Raw genomic sequence first — 18,180 nt, 5'->3', positions numbered from 1 at the left:
AAATAATAAAAGATAAAAGAGGTTAAATAATACATATTTGTAAAATTTAAAATTCTAATGAAAATTATCCAACAATCACACAATTTTTTAAGGTAACTCTAAAGAAAAACTTATGTGAATTATATATCAATGAGTGATGAATAAAAGCAAGCTAACCGAAAAAACTAATTAAGTGGTGTCAGAGGATTCTTTATTCGAAATTTTGAACGGCAATTAAATTTGTCTTTACCCGAGGTTGGTAAGCAACGCCGATTTTTTTTTTGTCAAATAATAATTGACCATTTATAAATATGAACAAAATAGCGAGAAATTCAGAAATTATTAGAGGATATATGTCAAAGGGCTTCTTGATGAAAGACAAAATTTTTAAACTCTTTATTGAAAAAATAAAAAGTGTTGGGTCAAATTATTTTGACTAAGTGTTGAAATAATTTAACCACTAAGATTTTGATGATGAAATAACTTATGAGTTTTGATGCAGGTGTATTGAAACAATATTTCATAAGACTTGGCTCTAATGAGGGTCATTAGACCGATTTTGGCATTCAATGCATAGAATTAGACGTACAGTCTAACTCATCGGAGTTAGACGTGTAGTCTAATGAATGCATAGAATTAGACGTACAGTCTAACTTATCGGAGTTAGACGTGTAGTCTAATAGACGTGTAATTAGACGGATGGTCTAATAGATACACGGAATTAGACGTAAGTCTAATACATAGAATTAGACGTACAGTCTAACTCATCGGAGTTAGACGTGTAGTCTAATGAATGTAAAGAATTAGACGTAAGTCTAATGAATACACGGAATTAGATGCAAGTCTAATGTGTTCGAAATTAGACGTACCGTCTAACTCACCGGAGTTAGACGTATAGTCTGATAGACTTGTAATTAGACGGATGGTCTAATAGATATTCAGAATTAGACGTATAGTCTAACTCATCGGAGTTAGACGTGTAGTCTAATATATTTACAATTAGACGGATAGTCTAATTTGTTCGGAGTTAGACGTGTAGTCTAATATATTTACAATTAGACGGATAGTCTAATTTGTTCGGAATTAGACGTGTGGTCTAATTAGTGAAAGTTAGACGTGCGTTTAACTCCTTCAGACAAGTCTGAGGTAGAACCGGAATTAGACGTGTAGTCTAACTCAGTGGAGTTAGAAGTACCGTCTAATGGTTATTGAATAATTAGACATGTGGTATAATTAGTGAAATTTAGACGTGCGTCTATCTCCTTCAGACAAGTCTGAGGTAGAACCGGAATTAGACGTGTAGTCTAACTCAGTGGAGTTAGACGTACCATCTAATGGTTATTGAATAATTAGACGTGTGGTCTAATTAGGGAAAGTTAGACGTGCGTCTAACTCCTTCAGACAAGTCTGAAGTAGAACCGGAATTAGACGTGTAGTCTAACTCAGTGGAGTTAGACGTACCGTCTAATGGTTATTGGATAATTAAACGTGTAGTCTAATTCTATTAGACCAGGCGGTCTAATAGACGTTATTATTAAAAGAAGATCCTCCCTTTTCTTGTTCTTTGTGCTTTCTCTCCTTCTCGACTTCCCATTCTCTCTCTCTTTGATCTGCATCCATGCACCATCCGGCTAGAAGGCTTGTTCTTCCGGAAGGTAAGCGGTTGAAGTTGAAGGATCCACCTGCCGGTCTGGGTGGACCAGATGGGGGAATGGCTGATGTTCCCTAACTTGTTGATAGGGCAGATGAGGACGGTGCAACTTTGTTCTTCCTTGGTTGTAGAGGAGTTTCATCCTCTTCTTCTTCATCATCGAGTGGACCGGGAAGGCCACTTTGTTCTACCCGGGACATTAATTCGACAACTTTCTTTCTTTTAGCTTGTCGTCGTGTCAGTTCCTAATTAGTTGCCAAAATCGTATTATGAGTGCAAGAAATTCATTACAAACATGGGTCTATCGTACGAAAAAATTGATGCGTGTAAGAATGATTGCATGCTTTTTCGTAAACAATATAAGGATTTGCAGAATTGTAAGTTTGTGGGCTGTTCAGATGGAAAATCAATTAATCTAGTAGTGCAATTCGGAAAAAAGTGTATGGCAAGTTTATTCCCAATAAGGTGTTGCGGTATTTTCTATTAAAACCGAGGTTGCAAAGATTTTTTATGTGTTCCAAAACCGCTCCAATGATGACTTGGCATAAAGATAACAATTCTGAAGATGATGTGTTAAGGCATCCGACTAATTCAATGACGTGGAAGACCTTTGATAACTTGTATCCAGATTTTGCTGCAAACCCTCGAAATGTGCGACTTTCTTTGGCAAGTGGCGGATTTCAATCATTTGATAACTGGAAAACATCGTACAACATTTGGCCAGTAATTCTCATCTCTTATAATGTCGCTCCGACTATATGTATGAACACCAACAACTTTCTTCTGTCCATGTTAATTCCTGAACCAAAGAGTCCGGGAGATTGCATTGACGTATTTCTTTAGCCACTTATTGAAGAGTTGATGGAATTGTGGCATACCGGTGTGAAGACATACGATGCAAACAGAAAACATTTTTTTAACTTGCGGGCAACTCTTATGTGGACTATTAATGATTTCCCCGCATATGCAAACTTGTCTGGATGGAGTACAAAGGGGAAATTTGCATGCCCATCTTGTAATCAGAACACGACATCATTGAGGTTGACAAATTACCAAAAGGAGTGTTACATGAGTCATCGACGATTCCTCCCGTCTAATCATCGTTGGCGCAAAGAGACCGATACGTTTGACGGGCGTACTGAGCATAGAGGTCCTCCTGTTCTACTATCGGGTTCCGAAATTCAATTGCAAGCACGAAAGTTATTCATGAATCCCGGGGTGAGAACTGGAACAAATTTAGTATATTTTTCCAATTGCCTTACTGGAAATCGTTGATGTTGAGACATAACTTAGATGTCATGCATATTGAGAAGAATATATGTGATAGTTTGTTGGAAACTTTAATGAATTTCAAAGAAAATACCAAGGATGGGATTAAAGTGAGAAAAGATTTGGTCATATTGAACATAAAGCATTCCTTACATCTCGTTGTGGTTGATGGTATTCTTCGGTGTCCAGTAGCCCCTTATACACTAACAACAGAACAAAAGAAACGATTATGCCAGTTTCTTAAAGATGTTAAAATGCCGGACGGTTTTTGTTCAAATATTGGCATATGTGTAAACATAGATGACAAAAGAATATCAGAATTGAAGAGTCACGATTGTCATATTTTATTACAGTATCTCATTCCACTAGCTACACGTGGCCTACTTCCCGATGATGAGTATCATACTGTTGTGAATTTGTCAAGATTTTTTCGGTTGCTTTGCCAAAAAAGTTTACAACGCGATCTATTGGAAAAACTACAGGACGACATTGTCTTGATACTTTGTAAACTGTAGAAGATCTTTCCACCTTCTTTTTTTGATATAATGGTGCACTTGCTAGTTTATTTAGCTTTTGAGGCTTACCTTAGAGGGCTTGTCCAGTATCGATAGATGTATCTAGTTGAACAGTATATGAGAACACTAAAGAAATACCTAAGGCACAGGAACTCTCCAGAAGGTTCAATTAGCGAGAGTTACCTTGTGAATGAGAGTATGAGCATGTGTGCCCGATATTTGGAGGATCAAGAATCATGAGATGCCTCGATATAAACTAGTACAACATTGTCCATATTCTTTGCTATAGAAGATTTATCTAATGTCACGTCCTACACATACCAACCAGGGGATCATCAACGTGCTCATTCGTACATCTTAAAAAATTGTCGCAAAGCTGAAGAATATTATAAGTAAGTGAAACAATTTCATTACTACTTATATTTAATTTAAGTACTTTTAGAATTAAGTTAATTTAACACTTGTGCAGCGATTTCATGCAATCATGTCAACCCAATATTTCAAATGAAGAACGGGATAAACAATACGTTAGTTATTTCAAAGGAAAAGTAAGTAAATCTCAACATTTACTTAATATTTTTTTTACTAGTTAGTTAACAATAATTTCTAATGAATAATAGGTGAAACAATTAATCGATGACTCTGATAGAATAATGAATCTTAAGATTTTAGGTGGCGGACCTACAATATATGCTAAAAAGTATAACTCGTGCAAAATAAATGGGTACAAGTTCAACACGGAGAAGCACGACGAGAGTTTGACCACCCAAAATAGCGGTGTATTGGTTGTTGGAAATAATGGGGAAAAGACAACTATTTACTATGGAGTGCTCAATGAAATCATAGAAGTATCATATTTTAGTGGAAGACGCGTGGTTCTCTTCAAATGTAGATGGTATGATATTCTTCATAAAGATCGGGGCATTAAGGTTGACAAGTACAGTTATGTTAGAATCAATATGAACAAGACTCTACCAATTCAAATTAGTGACTCATTCATAATGGCAAGCCAATCACAACAAGTGTTTTACTCTCTGGATATGGCATCAAGGATTGGATGGAAAATTGTTACTCCAATAAATACTCGTTATTCTAATTAAGGTTTAATTGTGTTTATTAAGGCATGGGTTCAAATCGCACATTTCTCTAATAAATTACATTGTATATTTACAGCGATCATGGCACCTAAGAAGGGTAAGGGCTTCGAGCATTAGTTAGAGAACCTCGTTCAGAGGACCGAGGATCAGTCTGAGGACCCTTTAGCGTTACTCAACTCTATTGGTGGAATCGATTTGGACGAGGATTTACAGAGTGATGATGATATGGCCATTGATGGTGTACCAAATACTATAGATGATGATGAGACACAACCCCCGTCTGAGCATGACGCGGGTACTGGTGTTTGATTATGTATGTTCCTATGATCCCTATATAAATTTGTGTTCATTTTTAGGATTTTCTTCGAGGAGGAGACGGGGTAAGAACAAAAATACTGCAGTTGGTAAGTTGCAGCCTGGAGAGAAGATGTCACTAGAGTTTAATCTGATAGATGGTAAGCCCATGTGTGATAATAGGATTGATTGCATGGTCGAGGCATATTGGGAGTGTCATTCAGGACTCCAATGCAGTACCGCACATGACCCTATGTTGGACGGACCTAAGCTCCACACAGCTGGATCACATATGGAGGGCTATCACGGTAAGTTATTCGTTTTTATGTATTAATCACAATCTATAATTGTATTTTTAGATTAAATTATTATTTTTTAGGATCCTTTCGAGTCTACAGAGGGGAACATCGGCACCTATCTGCGTCAAGGGCTACATCATGCAAAACAACTTTAGGATAGGTGGAGATGTCAATGGAACACTTTGTACATTAAGCCCTTTGAAGATAACGTGGCAGCGATTCGGGCCAATCCCCCCGGAGATCGCACTTAGTGATTGGCATTATCTTCTAGAGCATCGCTTCTTCACTCCGGAGTTCAAGGTAAGTGATCGCTCTATTATTTTTTTAACGAACTCTTACTTTAATAATCTATTAAAAAAACTATTCAAAATTTCAGAAAACAAGTATTTCAAATACGAGTAATAGGGTGAATGTCGTGTACAAGAATCATGCAGGTAACATCTCTTTTTCACAAGTCGAGAGGCAACTGGTGCGTTTTCTCAATTCATATAAAGTTTCGAATGTTTTTTTGGTTTTATTATAATGTGTATCATTGAATCTGTACAGGAGAGGACTACTGGACAATCGCCTAATTTCGCTGACCAATTTCTCCACACACATACTAAGAAACTAACTTTACAGGATCCAAATCCGGAGGTCCCCCCTATTATTATTGAGAAAGTGGTAAGTGTGATTTATTTATATGTTTAATTTGTGTTTGTTTATGTTTTGTACTAATCCAAAACTAATTGTGTTTGTAGTCTGCGTTGCGCACTGCTATAGAAGAAGACCCGAGTAGAAATGAACTGTAGTTGACAGAGTACGCTTTCGGGTCTCAAGGACATGGTAGAGTTGTAGGTATGGGGGCAGGCGTACGACCTACATCGTTTAGAGCAGATGCTTGGGGGTTCTTTGAGCAGTCATCATCACACAAACACTCAACAATTACGCCAGGACAACCTGGTTCTACAAGAAGAAATGTGCAAAATGTGAGAGGAACGTGAATTGGAGATGAGGAAGTTTCGAGAGGAGCATGAAGCAGAGAAGATAGAGCTGCGAGAGGAGAATGAGGCTTAGAGACGACTATCACGTGAAGAGATTGAGGCTGAGAGACAAATGTCACATAAAGTGATTGAGGCTGAGAGATAGTGTTGCGAGCCTGAGAGACTGCGTTCTGAGGAAGCGAGAAAACGTTCTGAGGAAGAGAGACTACATTCTGAGGCTGAACGTGATCAAATGAGGGAATAAATGCTTCAGATGAAGAATCAGATGGCAATGATGTTATCTATGTTTCCCGGTGGCCTTCCTCCCTGTCCTCTACCTCCTACTTGATTGTGGGTATTTGTGTATTTTGGGTATTTGTATATTTTGAATTATGATATTTGGGTATTTAGAATTATGATATTTGGGTATTTAGAATTATGATATTTGGGTATTTAGAATTATAATATTTGGGTATTTTGAATTATGATATTTGGGTATTTTGAATACCCAAATATTTGGGTATATTTAAGGAGATTTTTGGGTATTTTGGATTATAAAATTTGCCTATTTTCGGATTACAGGTATTAATAATAATTAAAATAAAAAATGAAATATAAAAAATATTTGTAACAGTTTTATCATTACGAATGCCATTACAAATAACCCTAACAGTAACGGTTCTTCCTTTCAAGTGTCGTTACAGATAGTAATAACAGTAACGGTTTTTCCATTATAGCGTCGTTATAGAAAATAATAACAGTAACAGTTCTTCCGTCCCAATGCTGTTACAGATAATTCTAACAGTAACGGTTCTTCCTTTCATGTGCCATTACAGATAGTAATAACAGTAACAGTTCTTTCATTATAGTGCCGTTACAGATAGTAATAATAGTAACGGTACTTCCATCACAGTGTCGTTACAAATAAGTATAACAGTAACAGTATGAATGCCGTTACAGATAAGTATATCAGTAACAGTGTTGGATAGTCGTTACTAATGATTCATAACTATCTGTAACGTACGTGTCTGTAACGAACCGTAACGGCGTTATGTGCCGTTACTAAAGATGAATAGTAACGACATTTAGTGCTTTCTATAACCGCGTCAGCCCTTACTGATGCCTTTTTTTACTAGTGAAAAGAGTCTACCTTCATTTCTCAATTGCAAAGGATTAAAAATAAAAGCAAATCCTACGTCAATACTAGGGCATTTCTCAAAATTTTCACTATGAATGACATAACTTGAAAAAAAATTGCATTTGGAAAAAAATAATTAATTTTAAAATTGAAAATGGATATAATTCAATTAAAAATACCGTTGGCTGGATTTTTGAAAAGTGAGAAGAATATATTAAGGTGAGTTATGAGAATTTTATTTGTATATCATATTTAAAAGTGGAAAAAAAAATATATCGACATTATATGAAATGTTGATTTATATTATGATAAATTCTGATGCAAAACAATTCAGATATGCTGGACTACAATATGCAAATGAGATGAAGACATTATTTGATGGTATTTAAGCTACTAAAAAGACGTTTGGGGTCCTTCTATGAAAGACCACCACCATGTCCTCCAAATAACACAATAATCTTTGATGTTGATTTGGATATGGAGATACCTAATAGTCATTTATATCCCGTTAACATCAAACTTTCAAAACATAAACGACGAATGTTAAACCAAGATGAAAGTATTGATGATCAAATATTAGAAGAATGTTCCAAACTTAAGAATTTAAAAGAGCCAGATCAACCGAACTTAGAAGAATCTCCAAAGTTCTTGAAGACATGTTTATTGTGGATGATCCCTTTTACTCTATTGCAGGTGAAATTCTTTGTGATGGTAAAGAAAACAGAGAACGATGGATTCTTCCTAGGAGAAAAATGTGAGTTGGTTCAAGATCGGATACTGTTTCTTTACTTAATGAAGCTAATTATGTAAAAGAAATTATTGAACGAAATCCAGCTCATTGTCAAGAAATACTTGGGATGAAGAAAGAAGATTTTGTAGAGATTTGCTCTATTTTTAGAGAAAAACGATGGTTAAAAAATAGTTGTTATATTTCAGTAGAAGAAAATATTGCAATATTTTTAATTACTTTAAGGCATAATTTACGAGTAAGATTTGTCAAACGAAATTTTTTTCATTCAACATAAACAATTAATTTCAATTTTAATGAAGTATTTATTAATATGAAACAATTCTCTAAGGAGCTTATTGTTCTTACTACGAGTAACCAAATAATATTTCAAAGTAGAAGATATCGATGTCTTCGAGAAGTATTTAAAGTAATGTTTAAATATTAATATATATATATGTGTATATATATATAATTTTTTCAGTTTTATTTCATAATTTGTTTTAACATTTATTTAAGGGCACTAGGTGCATTAGATGAAACTTTAGTGCATGTCGTTATTTTGAGAAATGAACAAGTTCGATATAGAGGAAGAAGAAAGGGGAAATGCTATCAAAATGTATTGCTGCTATATGTGATTTCGATATGATATTTATATTTATTTGGACGGGATGGGAAGGAGTGGCACGTGATTCTAAGGTGTTAACTAAGACAATGCTTAATTCATTGTCAAATTTTCCCTTTCCAGAACCAAGTAAATTATTATTCTATATTTTAAAATTATTTATTTATATTAATAACTTTATATATGTTTATTTTAAATTGTTGATGAATATTATTTATGTGATGTTGCATATACTCATACTCAATGATTTATGTCGCCTTAACGAAATGTGCGTTATTGTCTCGCTGATTTTCAATGAGGTGGTCAAACTCGAGCGAAGTAATATTTGATCAAGAACATGCAAAATTAAGAAATGTCATTGAACGTACATTGGCGTATTGAAAAGCTCGTTTTCTGATATTGAATAAGATGGCGCCGTACAATTTTCATACCTAAAGAAATATTGTTATTACTTGTGCAGCGTTACATAATTTTATCAAAAAGAGATATAGGAGAGACTTATTTTTTGAACAATTTGAAGTTGATAATATTACTCAAAATAATCAACAATGGTGGACTATGGACTAAAATGATGGAGTCTTCAAGACCATCATATCAAGTTTTTATAGTTTAATTTATATGAACAAATTGCAAATCAATTGTCTAATATCAATTGTCTAATATGCAAGTTTGAAAAAAATCTTGATATTTTATTTTAATATTTAATATAAATTACATTTATCTAATTATATAATGAAATATATTGAATTTATTAAAAGTCGTAATATTTAATATAAATTACATTTATCTAATTATATAATAAAATATATTGAATTTATTAATTAACATAAATAATATTAGTATTAATGTAATTGGTTTAGACATTAGTTTAAAATATTATCAACTTATATATTAGTACTTAAATTTAAAATATTTTTATTTAATAATTTCATTTATTATTTTTAAATATTTAAGTAATTCAGTACTTATATTTCAGTACTAAGTAATTAGATCTTAATTTTTAGTTTTATCAAATACAATCTTATATATATTGGTCTAGGCATCCAATTGCAAAGTAGAAGAATGACAATTTTACACAACAAGTCGTATAAACTTGTCAAATTTACTGTATGAAAAGATAATAAAATTTCTAACACGTGTTATGTCCACATTTAAAGTATTTATAAGATTTATGACCTACTAATTTAGTAATTCTCTTCCAATTATAAATTAATTATACTAATTTAAGATATCATTTTTTAACCAAGAATATCTTTTTTTTAACTAGAATATCCCTTCTTAAATTATAATACATCTTCCTTAACTAGAATATTCCTTAGGTTGGGCCTACTTAGGCGATTGGTCCTCCCCTTAGGCTAGGAAGATTGATAGATAATTCTACACTCCCCCTCAAGTTGGGTAAAGGATATTGAGAGTACCCAACTTGCCACATAGTTCTTCGAAATTCTACTTGGGAAGAGTTCTTGACTCTTGGCTCTTGGCACTTGGCTCTTGGCTCACTTGGCACTTGGCACTTGGCACTTTGCACTTGGCTCTTGGCTCTTGACACTTGGCACTTGCTCTTGGCTCTTGGATCTTTGCATTTAACACCTGACTTTTGGCTATTGGAACTTTTGAAGTGAAAGATGATAATTTTTGGACAAATGAAATGTTTGAAGAAATCTGTCGAGGCGTTAACATGTACAGATTCGGTCTAGATATAAAGTGCAATTTTGAAATGACGTCCCACTTGTTTAACATAGTGGGTGATAAAATAGAGATAAAAAATACTTAGAAAATATGAGATAATACAATAATTTGAGTTCTCCTCCAATGGCTATTCTCTCCATTGGAGGAGACAACGAAAAATTGTGAACAAGTTCCTTTAAGATGAAAAAACCTACTCTGATACCATGTAGAAATTTAAGAGAGATAAAATTTAGATAATTTTACTACTTGCACTTGATCATTACAATGTAATACCTTTGAAGTATTTGTAGAACTTATGACGTACTAATTTAGAAATTGTCTTCCTATTACAAATTAATTACACTAATTTAAGATATCACTTCTTAATTAAGAATATCCCTTCATTAACTAGAATATCCCTTCTTAAATTAGAATACATATTTCTTAACTATAATATTCCTTGGGTTAGGCCTACTTAGACGATTGGGCATCCCCTAGGCTAGGAAGATTGAGAGATAATTCTACAATAAAATAAAAATAAAATTCTTCATTTTTTTTCTTCATTGTCATAAACTCTCTTTCCTGCACCATAAATCTCCTCCCATTTTTTTCTTCATTATTAGTAATCCATTTCTTCCTTTGGCTTACCTTTTTCCGGTCAACCCCAAGTGAAATCTTCCAATCCATTTTTTCCTAGTTGAACCTTAAATTTCCGTCGATGGCAGAAGCTTTTGTTGGTCAAATCCTAAATTGTAGACAATTTGGCCGAAATCTCCCTTAATCGAACACTAAATCGTTATCCTTTTTAACGAATAATATTAACAGACTTGAAAAAGAAAGGTGTGTTCTATATATCAATGTAAGTTGTTTTTATTTATTTTTTATAATGTTTATACTATTAAATTACATTTTTTATAGAGGAAATAATTAGTTGCATTGTAGAGATTTCATGCTTCAATAAAATTTGTTATTAAATTGCTAGAGTAAAGATCATAATTATTTTTAGAGAAAGGTTATAGAGAATTTGAAAGAGAGAATAGAAAAGATGTGTCACAATTTGATTGGTTGTAAAAATCTTTCTCTTCTCTCTCCACATGTTTTTTTTACTTTTTTCCGTCAATGAGGTGATGCCACATCACTACTTCTCTCCTCCAAATTCCCTCTCTTAAAAATTCGATCAAAACTCATTTGATTGAATGACATAAACATCGTCTAATTACAGATTTACATGTGATTTAAAAAGGTAATGAGAGTTGAGATGATTTTTGAACTTTAGTCACTATGGATGTTCAAAATATCAACATATCTACTCTATTTATCTTTATTATCTCCTTCCATAAATTGGAAAGAAATATCTTGTTCAAGGTGAAAAAAATAGAAAAATGGAATCTCAAGAATATTATTGTTAGGAGTTGGATAATTTTGTTGTTATTAATAGTATTTAATTGGTTATAAAAATTGTTCTACTAATGTGTTTCAGTTTAAAAAGTAAAACTTTTTAGGAATTTGATCCTAACATACTAATTGTGTAGGTATGAAATATGTTCAAATATTGAAATGACTAATTGATGGCTAAAAAATAATAAGAGAATGAGAATATGAATAAGATTGATAAATGTGGAGAATAGAATGTATATGAGTGATTAAAGTGTACCTAAAAATGGTCGATTGTGAAAAAAAAACACATTTCCCTTAATCTTCTCTTTCCCCTCGATTCACACATGGGAAGTCGTTTATATAGGGGCTATATCGTGGGCTTGGGCCTCGACGACAAATATAACCATTTTTTCATCTTTCGTTGCAGCATCGGATTGAGAGGTCTTGGTCACTAGGAGGCTATAATCCCTAAGACCTCTTGATCCCCATCTCTTAGGAGTTGCTTGTTACTTTGTTTTGGACGATTTGTTCTAATAAATCATAAATCGAAATTTTCCAAAAGGGAATTATGTTATTAGTTTCTAGGCAACATCAGGAAGAGAATGGAGCAATTGAAGATGAAAGGTGAAAGGACGTGCCCTTCGCGTGTTGCCTACGTTTGGTTGTTCGTAGGTCACTTACAAAACGATGCGACTATCCTTTATTTTTTTTAAACTTCTTTAGGCATACAATGAGTGTCGAGGAAAGTTATAAAATGTGTGGCTCTCTTTTATCAAATTGTCTGTCATAATTGTGATCCTAAGTCTTCCGGTCATGCGTTTTTTTTAGGTTCGATTTGGTCAAGAAATGACCAAGATATTCACTCCCCAAAATCAAAAAAAATGAGAGGGGGTTTCTCATAGTCTACTCAAAGGAGGATAAGTTATTCAAAACGCGCGTGTGCATTCGGGACACGTCTTTCATAGGCCTGGGCCGCCTACTTTCTCCATGTAAGGGTTGAATGCTTGCCTATGTTCACATGGGTCCAGGATCTACACTTGGGCTCAAGTCCTACCTTCGTCGATTGCATCTAGGTTCGAACCTTGACCGCATCTTGGGATTGAGTTTGAGTTCCATGCATGAGTTCCAGTCCCTCAAACCCTTGTTGTACCCTCAACTGCATCGTTGACTACACCCTATACCTCTAACCAACCCGCCTCGAAAATGTTGGAGGATTCTGTTAGTTGCTCGCCGCCGATGATTTTCCGATTAACTCCGATCGAGTTTTTTTCTAAATACCTACAAAACAAATAAATTAACTTTAATAATATAAAAATCATCATATTTATCAACTTATTGTTTTTTATACTTTGAGTTTTATTTAAAATATAGTCCGAAATTAATTATTTTTGGAATTCGATCGATACAAATCTTTTCAAAAATAATTATTTGCAATGAATTAGTATATGAATTTTAACAAAATTATTTATTAGCTTTGATAATTTTAAATAAATTAGGGAGTAAAATTGAGTGTCTACAATTATTATATTTTATTTAAATAATACAAATTAGCTCACAATTTAATAATTTATAGAGTTTGTTTGATATTAATTTTTTTATACTTTTGTTTAGAAAAACTTTGATCTATAAATATTTGAGTTTTTAATTAGTTTAATCATTAAAATATTTTTTTACTTGAAATTTAAATTTAATAAAAATAATTAAATATATTTTAATATTTTAATTGTATAACTAGTGCTATTATGATTAGAAAGTAGTAAAAGGGAGAATTTATAAATAAAAAATTATAAATAAACATATTGAACTAGCTCTAATTGTTTAAATTATAGGGGAGGCCCAAACCAATATTATTTATAATATAAATGGGCTATACATAGTAGGTGAAATAGTACCAAGGTCATGGACTCGATTTCATTTGAAAGCGTTTTGAGTTGAAGCCTTAATTCAAAATAAAAATTTTCTGTCATAGTTATGACCCTCAAGCCTCCGATCATGCGACATTTTTGGGATTGATTTGGTCAAGAAATGACCAAAATTATTAACTCCCCCAAATCAAAGAAAATGAGAGGGGGCTTATCGTCGTATACGCAAAGGAGGACAAATTGTTCAAAACGCGCGTCTATGTTCGGGATTCATCTTGCATAGGCTTGTCCGTCAACTTGCGTCCATGTAGGGGCCTACTTGCGTCCATGTAGGGACCTAATGCTCGCTTGCATTAATGATTTTTTTAGGTTTGTGTTTGAAAAACTTTGATCTATCCAAATTTGGGTTTTAATTAGTTTAATCATTAAAATGTATTTTTACTTAAAATTTAAATTTAATAAAAAAATATATATATTTTAGTTGATTAATGAGTGCTATTTTGATTAGAAAATTAGTAAATGGGAGAATTTATATAAAAAAAAACTAGCTTTATTTATTTAAATGAAAGGGAGGCCCAAGACAAATGATCTTTTCATTGGACGTTTATGTAATTTAAATTCTGTGAAGCAATATAATACCTAGGGTTTTTCTTCCCGTATCTTCTCCGTCGCGAACAGTTATGCTTAAATTCACGTACAATAGGATGCCCAACGACAGATCAATCATGTTCGATTTCTTCTCTCTTTCTCTCCATCTAAGATATCCTCATCTTTGCGTTAGATCTCTTCACATACGATAGAAGGATTTCGATTTTCTTAGATTCGTTTCTTCTGCATTTTACAAGTTTTTCAGGGAGGCTAGGCTATGATGACTAAAGTTATACCATCAAACTATGAAGACTCAATGTGAGTTCTTTGATTAATTCATAACTAATATCTCTAAGCCTTTCAATTTTGCAACATCTCTTATTTTGGTTTTCTCAATCTGCCTTCTGCATCATATTATTGTTTTCAATCTGTTTGACGTCTTCTTGTAAAGCAACAAATTAGAGTCTCTGAAGCACTAATCTTTCAGAGTGTTTACAGCGTTGTACGCTAATGCATTCAGAAGTTCTTATATTGATTTTTGTTTTGATAAATTTCTTATATTCTAGTAATCCACGATTGATTCATCTGGTCTAATTGATGTGATCTTGAAAGGAAATGTAATTAGAGTCATTGATGCATCTTTCTCGATAGTGTAATCAGTGATATACGTTACCGACATTGATTTAGGAATCAAGATTCTGCTTTCAATGTTTTTTTGGTAGCGCCAAATTGTATTTAGATATCTGATGTTCCTATATGATTTTGGTATTCCCTCGTGGTATTGCTAGTTTTCCATTGTATTTTTTTTTTTTTTTCTAGCATCTTAATGGTGATGATCATTAACAATTGAATATATGATGCATCATCAGTTATAATAATTCCCATCAAAAGTTATATACGAATTCAATGTTTAGTCTAATGTGTATTTCAAATGGTTTCTCAATAGAGTCTATAATTGTCTAATTGTTTATATTCAGATATCTGTTGTGAGCATTCAATTGATGAATACTTATGAGAACTTGAGAAGATTTTTCTGTTTGTCCAGTTTAATCAAACATTATCTAAGCATTTAACTAATCTGAATCAAATAAGTATGAATGAAACTTTGAATCAGTCATTCCGGTTCCGGTTAATACTGTTCAAACTTGAATTACCTTTGGAACAAAGGTATTTCAGTTCACATTTGCATATTCAAAATGGGGTTTTCAACAACTCTCAGTTGTTGCATTATTTCTTTGATGAAGTGCCTTATAGAATTTGTTTTCTATAATAAATTGAAGTGTAATGATTTCACTTTTGCTGGTTGTTGTTATATTTACCATTCACGGATGATGTGCTATTTATTTAATACTCCATTGCTCATTTCTGTTTAACTTTTTGGAATTTCTATGAAACACTATTAATCAGAGTAAGATTTTCTAAAAAAAACTAAACTTGGGTATTGATTGAATTATCAAAAGGTAAAAAACTATTGGATCTAAGTGAGTGGGTCTATAAACTGAAGTTAAATGTTAATGAAACAATTAACAATCATAACGTAAGGTTAGTGACTAAAGTTATTTTTTTTGCAAAAAGAGGGTGTTGATTATAATGAAAGTATTTCCCTTGTTGTTAAACTTTCTGTCAAAACTGGTATTAAGTAAGATTCTCTAAAAAAAGCTAAACTTGGGTATTGATTGAATTATCAAAAGGTAAAAAACTATTGGATCTAAGTGAGTGGGTCTATAAGTGAGTGGGTCTATAAACTGAAGTTAAATGTTAATGAAACAATTAACAATCATAACGTAAGGTTAGTGACTAAAGTTTTTTTTTTTTTGGCAAAAAGAGGGTGTTGATTATAATGAAAGTATTTCCCTTGTTGTTAAACTTTCTGCCAAAACTGGTATTAATAATGTTTTTCTACATGGGTATTTGGAAAAAGAATTTTATTTGGTCCTTATACAGATGTAAACGGTTGAAAAGTATATATGGCCTTAAACAACCATCTAGATAGTGTAACTAAGAATTTAGTGGAAAGATTTTGGATTTGGTTTATTCAATGTCAAATTGATAACTTATAATTTACTTCTTTCCTAGGTATTACTAGATTTCAGGGGTTTCATTGTATTTGTTGTTGAATCTATCTTTTATTTCTCTACCACTTTACCTTAATGTTGATAGTCATTAACTATTTATGATGCATAGTGAGTTATATACAAATTCAATGTTTAGTCTAATGTGACTTTCAATTGGCTTTTCAATAGTCTATAACTGTGTGATTGTAGTTTGTATTCAGATTTCTGTTGCGAGCATTTAGTTGATGAATACTTATGAGAACTTGAGAAAATTTCTTCTGTTTTTCCAATTTGATTAAATATAATCAAAAACTAAGCATTTAACTAATCTAAATCAAATAAATATGAATGAAACTTTAAATTAGTCCTTTCAGTTAATCTGTTCAAACTTGAATTTACCTTTGGAACAAAGGTATTTTAGTTGACATTTGCATATTCAAAATGGGGTTTCAACAACTCTCAATAGTAGCATTATTTCTTTGATGAAATGCCTTACAAAATTAATTTTCTATAACAAATTGAGGTGTAATGATTTCACTTTTATTGGTTGGTGTATATTTACCATACACAGATGATGTGCTCTTTATTTAATATTCCATTGCTCATTTTGTCTTACTTTTAGGAATTTCTATGGAACATTATTAAGACAGACTTGTAGTATATACTTTACTGTACACTAGTATGTCTCTGTGATTATTTTCTACAGGTTTTATTGTCAGCTTAATGTTGTTAGTAATGTATAAATAGCTTGTTTAGAATTAGTTTTTTATTATTGTTTTTGTAACTAATTTATTTAGTAAGTGTATATAAACATGCTTCATCACTTCCTAAAGTAAGTTAAGTTTTTATATCATTATTTTCACTACATTTCTTGAAAAATAAGAAAAAACTTGAAAAAATGAGTGATGTACATTTTAAGTTTAATGATAAATTTCTACTTCTTTATAATTCGATCATCCTGATACAAGTCTAGGTCGATCCAGTTAGCGAAAGGATATTTCAACTCATTTGGAGTCGAGTGTTGAAGATCGCGCTTGGTGCTAAGATGAAGTTAAACTATATCATGGATACTTGTGCGAAGCTAAAGGAAGGAACTTTTGAAATTGAGTAGTGGAATCATGTTAATTGTATGGTTAGATCTTGGATTCTTAACTTAATTTCGAAATAAATTTGAGTCATTCATCTACACCACATCGGTTAGAGAGCTTTGGATCGAGTTGGCTATGCGAAGAAAAAGATCAATAATATTGTTCAAGGTAATATGTCGTTGGATGTTTAAAACTCTTGGATGAGTTGTATTGCCTTCAGTGGCCTATATTAGTACATGTGACGCATCAAAGAGAACTTTGGATAAATTGTCCTCTAATAAATTGATTCAATTTATAATGGGATGGAAGGAGATGTAATTTGATCTGTTGCCAGATGTATATTGGTAAATATGATGCATCAAAGGGAACTTTGGATAGATTGTCCACCGATAAATTGAATCAATATATGATGGAATTGAATAAGATTTATTTAAATTCCAGGCGACAAATTATGAAATTGGATCAGTTTCCACATATGTATATGTACATGTGACACATCAAAGAGAACTTTGAATAAATTGTCCACTGAAAAATTGATTCAATTTATGATATGATTGAATGAGATGTATATACATATTAGAAGACAAATTCTGAAATTGAATCCGTTGCGAGATGTATATGTGTATATGTGACGCATCAAAGGGAACTTTGGATATGTCCAATAATAAATTGATTCAATGTTTGATGAGATTGAATGAGATGTATATACATGTTAGGAGACAAATTCTAAAATTGGATCTGTTGCCAGATGTATATTTGTACATGTGATGCATTAAAAGGAATTTTGGATAAATTGTTCACTAATAAATTGATTCAATTTCTGATGGGATTGAATGAGATGTATATGCATGCTAGGAGACAAATTCTGAATTGCATCCGTTGTTAGACGTCAACAAAAAAAGCGTATTCCATGTTACTTATTGAACAGAAAAACGATTACATAGTGGTCAATATGATTGGATTTGATAATAGTTTTAGAAAATTCAC

The 18,180-nt window shown here is 32.4% G+C and overlaps 1 non-coding gene across 1 annotated transcript; it reads left to right on the top strand.

Annotated features, from left to right (window-relative positions):
• The first annotated feature begins 14,323 nt into the window (after positions 1-14,323).
• Positions 14,324-14,410, top strand: LOC124923194. Its single transcript, XR_007098201.1, has one exon. It is a non-coding gene; the product is annotated as a small nucleolar RNA snoR116 (small nucleolar RNA).
• The last annotated feature ends 3,770 nt before the right edge of the window (positions 14,411-18,180 follow it).

The sequence above is a fragment of the Impatiens glandulifera genome, chromosome 1 (assembly GCF_907164915.1).
Source record: "Impatiens glandulifera chromosome 1, dImpGla2.1, whole genome shotgun sequence".
Lineage (NCBI taxonomy): Eukaryota > Viridiplantae > Streptophyta > Magnoliopsida > Ericales > Balsaminaceae > Impatiens > Impatiens glandulifera.
Note: the sequence above shows the minus strand (reverse complement) of the source record. Positions and strands in the feature narration are given on the sequence as shown.